Raw genomic sequence first — 6,377 nt, forward strand, 5'->3', positions numbered from 1 at the left:
CCCCCCCCCCCCCCACCCAGAATTATTCTACTGAAAAGTCGTGTGCAACTTTTTGACCAGGTTAAAATTCAAAGGACTACAGCACGTTAAAGTGAACCAAAATGTTTTAATTTTTAATGTTGAGTTCAAGAGTTGTTTTCAGCGTTTCGTTCCACTCCAGAAGAGTCTCATCAAAAAGTATTATGACCCTTATAGATCAAGTCAAAACTCGAAAATCTGCTGCACGTTAAAGGAAACCATAGTTCTTGCATTTTAAAAAAGGAATGCGACATTAGAATGATAAAAATTGGGAGTTTGATAACGGATTCAAACTTTGGTCAGGAACAGATAGTGAATCACATACTATTCAAGGGGTTGGTCTGATTATGAATGTGCGAGCAAAACAGCATGCGAAGAAGCATGGATTTGTATCTCTCAGATTGTTGTGGGTTAGATTGAAAGTAGCAATCATAAGATTATTTATCATAGCGTGCTACGCTCCACACTGAGAAAACTGTATCGCACAAATTACAATATATATCGTAATTCCTGCGCTATATATCGTAATTATCGCATTATAATAGCAAAAAGTCGTGATATCGTACATTGCAAGTTTTTACATTATATACCGCGTAATTGTGCAATCTATAACGTAAGAAATGGGGATTCCCATCCGTCAGTTACATTTTGCGCTTTTGATAAATTGTATTAAGTAAGTTCTAATTCGTCTACAATAATGTGACTTATTTCGGAGGAAATATATCAGTAAGTATATACTTTTTTGTGTTTTCTGTCGTAAATTCTACATGTTTTACTGAAATTTGCTCACTTCAGCGCGACGCAATTGATGAGTTCAGAATTATTTTCGTAAACTCAATGAAACTTTCGCCGAAATATGTTTAATCATTAACAGTTGCAGGTCTTACCTGCAGCAAATTTTTTATTTTCTCTGTGATTTTTTTAAATCTAGAGTCCCGATTTATAGCTCGAACTGACTCATCTCTGCCTTTTTCCCATTGCTGCTAAGGACGCCGTAGCAGACGACAGCAACAAAATTTAACTTCATTTTTGTCTGTGATATTAGTGCATTATAATATCGTACAAAGCTCCGGGACCTGATTTACGTTATCATATTGCGCTTTCTTGCAATGTAGAGGTTTTGCGATATCATTGTGCGATATCTTTTTCTCCGTGCAGTTGATGGCGAAATGAGTGAAGTAAAAGGCGTATTCTGAAATACTTTAAATGATACGATAGATACTTGCGATCACGGGGAAAGAATAATTATATCAGGAGATATGAATACATGGGTTGGAGTCCAACGTCAGGGTACGGAAAGGGTGCTAGGTAATTTTGGGGATCAAAAGAATGGTAACGGAGGCAGATCGGTTAGCTTATGTTTAAAAAGGGGCTTGTTTAATACAACACGGACCCCGAATTCAGTAACACCGCTATGTGTTTGCCAAAGATTGAAACCGCGCCTCAGAAATGGGAAGATTTGTCTTTAATAGCGTTAGTGATAGAACGCTGTGCCCTAACGGCCCGGCTGGATAACTGCGCCTCATTGCGACACGGTCCTGACTGTTTACGTTCGGAAATCCCGACATGAGTATAAGGTCAGAACCAAAACAGTACTCAACTCGGGGTCCGAATGTAATTAACTTTGTTTTTGAGGAGATGACTAAAACTCATCCGAGCTTGTAAAAGATATAAGGGTTACGAGGTGTTCTGAATGTAAAACGGATCCTTACCTCCTAGTCTCAAAAATGAGATTAGGACAAGACGCGAATCAAGATTGAGAATTTCTAGGATGCGGAAGTGCAAATAGATTTTCAGAATAAAGATATAGAAGACGCACGGAATATCCTGTAGGATATCATTGTTAGGAGTGCGACTGAAGTGTGTGGTACTGCGGTGTTAGAAAAAATGTCTGGTAATGCGTCATGAAACGATGAAATCCGCGTAGCCAGTAACGTAAAGAAGTAAGCGTATCTAAAACAGTTTAGCATTACAAGTCTTAGCGATGGGGAGATAAATAGACTTGAAAATGATTATATAAACATAAACTGGAAATTAAAAATATTAGTTAAAGAAAGTAAAGGTAAAATCAAAGCGGAAGAAGAGAGGAAAATACAAATCGATTTTGAAGGAAGAATTAACCTGTTTTAGAAATTGGCCTTGATCATTATGAAAGGAAGTAGTTGTACAGAGTAAAAGTCGGCATGAGAAATAGCAAGGGTGAAATGTTATATTATGCAAACGGGATGCTAGATGCTTTGAGAGACTATTTCTAGGAATTATTGGGAGGTGAATACGGTACATAGGAAAACCTGGTTGAAAGAATCTGTGTCCCTGAGGTTAGGGACATAATTAGGAACTTGAAGAATGTTAAGGTTGCTGTAGATTTATCCCTGGCGGACCGAATGAACGGAAAGGATATTTACAGCGTACCTTTATAGTATCCACATAGTATCCCTTGTGTATCATGCAAAAAAAGGTACTAAAAACAGCAAGATGGTCATTTAACTTGATGCAGCTCGGATTCTACGTTAAATTTGCCATTAGAGTGCCACGGAGTAATTGCAATAGTTTATTTTGTAGCGGTAATAATTTTAAAAAATGTCAAACTTCTGCTGAAGGTGATTTCTATTGCATCCATAGTCGCTTATTTAGTATGCTGCAACTGAAATAAGATACGCTTGAAGTCGTCTTCAGCCTATGTCAATGACATGTATTTAATTTTGTTAATTTTTTAACGCTGCAAAAAACCATTGCCATTATTCCGTGTCCTCACAGAAAATTTAACGTAAAATCCGAATTTCGATAAAATAAAGGTTCATCGTACTGTTTTTTAAGTTTTTGTTGCATGATGCGGAAAGGATATTATGTTGATACTATAAGGATATGCTGTAGCGTATCTTTTCTGTTCATTCGGTCCGGCAGGGATGCCATGAAAGCATATGCGAATCAGATATTTAGCTTGAAACAGATCATAAAAAAAGTTTTGAGATCAAATAAAAAAGTTTTCTGTGCATTTGTTGACATAGAAAAAGAGTTTGCCAGTGTGGATATAAGTAAACTTTGGGAAGTGCTGGAAGAGTACGGAGTCCATGGATGGCTCCTAGAAGCAATAAAAACAATATATGCAGGTAGAAATGTGAGTGCGTGCGGGTGAATGGGCAACTGAGTAACTGGTTCAATATTATGCAAGGTGTTAGGCAAGGATGCGCTGCGTCCTCATGGTTATTTATTATACTCATGGATAAGTGAAGGGTGGATATTCAAAGTCGTATAACCGTAATACGTCATCTATTCAAGTTTGAAATAATTTCGATTAAAATTGAGGAAGATACGACCAATTGAAATTGCGCCACGTATAAGTCGAGGGGGTCTGGCAGTTCAAAGTCGTATATCAACCATTAGCGTCACGAAGTGAATGTAAGAGAGATGTGTGTTCTTCGCAGCTGATGTGACGTTTCTTGTTTTCTGCGACGCGATTAACCATTTCTCCGGAAGTATAGGACCTAGAATATTGCTTCTTGAACTTCGTACGGTTTGACGATTTTCAACATCAAAATACTTTTTGTATACGCGAAAGATATGGCACAATACAGAAATGCAGTCAAACAAATGATTAGCACTGAGCCAAATGTTTTTAGTTTGGGTATTACACCAAATCTCAATGCGCAGGAGTTTTACGAAGAATTCTAACACACATACAGAAAGTGTCTGTGAAAACACGAAATTTACATAAGGCTCCATTGCCTGTTATACGACCTTGAATTGCCAATAGGGCGCCAGTTACCGAAATGCAATGTTTGAAAAATTCTCACAATAAAACTATTGCGATTTTTGACTTGCTCTTATCGCCGAAATGACGGCATCAGCTTAGAGTTTCGAAAATGAAAATAAAACGAATTTTGAAAAATTGGCGGTTATACGTCTTTGAATATCCACCCTTCAAGTGTCTAAGAATGGCAGTGGCGCCCATTCTACGGGAGTCGAGTGAGCGGCAACACCCTCTAACCTGGGGGGAGTTATGAGTTTTAAAGCTAAAAAAGCGTAGAATAATAAGAGTAATGTGTACAAAATAAAAGAATGTTTAACTAGGGTCTTGTTTTTTTCTTTTTATTTGCTCGTAAAATTTCGATATTGTTCCTCGAGGGGTGGGGGTGATCCCGTGAAGAAAAGGAGCTTCGCTCCTTCAGCCAAAATTGCAATGTCTTCCACTGAAGAATGACCGTCTCAGAAGAAGCAGGTTTAGATCTCGAGTCATGGAAAGGGTAAAAAAAGTATGCAACATTGTTTTATACAATGAGCAGATAGAACAAGTTGATAGGTACGTGCATCTTAGTAGTTTATTTACTACTGACGGAAAGGTCTATGGCGATATAGAGATGCGTATATACGGAGGTAATCAGATAAAAGTAAAATGACAATAAATAATTTTGTATTTAAACCAAATATGCTGTATGTTAGTGAGACCTGTGCCTGCCAAGAAAAGGATAAGAGCAAAATTAACACGATTTGAATGAAATTCCTGCACAGTATGTGCAGTGAAACAATAATTAACAAAGGCAGTAATGAGAGAATCCTCAAAGAATGTGAAAAAAGTACAGTGAAACCCTTCAATAGCCCTCCCTTCTATAGCCCTTCCGAGAAATGACACCGTACCGCAGGTAGGTGTAAAAGGAGCTGCGCAGGGTCCTCGGGATTTGCAGTAGTCACTCAGGCGAGCACTGAAGCGTGAACAAACAAAAGCGAAGCGGGCTATAATGAGTTAGTTCCCACCCACCGTCAGCCCGAAAATCGACGCTATAAAAGAGTTTCACTGTATATCGAAGTAAAGTAAATGGCAGCATACCCAGATGCAGACCGAGAAAAGAACGTTTTGAATGTGTGAATGAGACATTAATTTGAAGAAATAAAAAGCCATAAAAATACAAGAGCTTACAAAAGGATATGCCAGGAAGTGGAGGAAGTTAAAGAGGAATGCCAGGAGAGATAAGTGTGGTGACAAATAGTTTATAAGAAATGCATAAAGAAAAGTGTCAATGACGTAATGCTTTACATGGCGACTTTGTGAAGCTTCTCGCCTAGGGTGATCAATCTAAAAATCTATACCCCCCTAACTCTTATGCCGTTTCGTGTAATTCCCTTCCTCACTTTTCTCATATGAACTCTCTGATTCCCGGCTAGAACTGAGTGTTCTGATCAGAGCTTTTTGAACTTTGACTTTATCCATAAGTGTCATAAAACTTGTTGGTACCACTATTCAGGTGTGGAGGGCAGAACACTGATCAGAACCCTTGGATCTCAAAATTAAAAACTTTTTAAATTTGGTTAATTTTAATTTGTTCTAGTTCTTTGAATTCTGAATTGACTATAAAGTGTCATAAGACTTTTTGATAGAACTCCTCTGGGGGGACAGAGCTCTGATGAGAACTTTTTAGGACTCTAAGTGAGAAATTAGTGAACAATGTTCAATTTTTAAAATATGTTACTTTTAGGTTTTTCATTTTTGTTAAATTTTATCATTAAAGAACTCCAGAACTCTTTTAGAACTATAGAATATTACGGAAAAAGTAGAATTTTTGTTATTGAGAAAGTGGCCGAAACTATTTTTAAAAAGCAGTATAGGGGCTCTAGAACTATATACTAAATATACTCAGAACTCTAAAAAAGTTCAGGCTTGAAAAATTAAGGGCTGCTCAAGTCTATCACGAACCTACTCTAGAACTATTGATGATCTTCTCAGAACTCTAAACAACATTTTATATTTGTAATGGAGAGTGCAACTTCACAGAGATGTCTTTGTACACTGAAAAAAAGGATTATTTATTCCAAGTGAATTTTACTTGGCTGAAGTAAGTGAAAGTCTTGTTTGTTTTCAAAGAAATATTTATTTAAGGCAAATAAATATATATGCTTTCAATCAAAAAAATTTTTTTTCAGCCAGACAAATTTTATTAGGATTAAGTTAAGATTGTTTTTTTTTTCAAAAATACGACCTATTGGTCGGAGGAAAATATTACTTTAAATCAAAGAATAACTCATTGTTCCAAATGAATGTGCCATGAATTGGGATGAATATTTCTTTGAAATGGGGAAATGTGAATTGATGGAAAGAAATATATTTTAAGGTCAAGAAAATATTTTATAAGCTCAAGAACCTATTTTCGCACAGCAAATTTTTGAATATTTGAAGCAAAAAAATATTTCACTGAGTCAAAAAAATATTTCTTAGGTCTAGATCATGCACGAGTGCAATAAAGTAGTTAGTACTTCAATTTTTGTATACGTACAGTCTGTCAAGTTAAAGCGTGGGTGGCTTTACTCGCAGTCGGTAAGGTGTATCGACATGATTTTGGTGTCAAAATATTAAGAAGAGCTCCCTC

This window comes from Belonocnema kinseyi, chromosome 1 (assembly GCF_010883055.1).
Source record: "Belonocnema kinseyi isolate 2016_QV_RU_SX_M_011 chromosome 1, B_treatae_v1, whole genome shotgun sequence".
Taxonomy (NCBI): Eukaryota; Metazoa; Arthropoda; class Insecta; order Hymenoptera; family Cynipidae; genus Belonocnema; species Belonocnema kinseyi.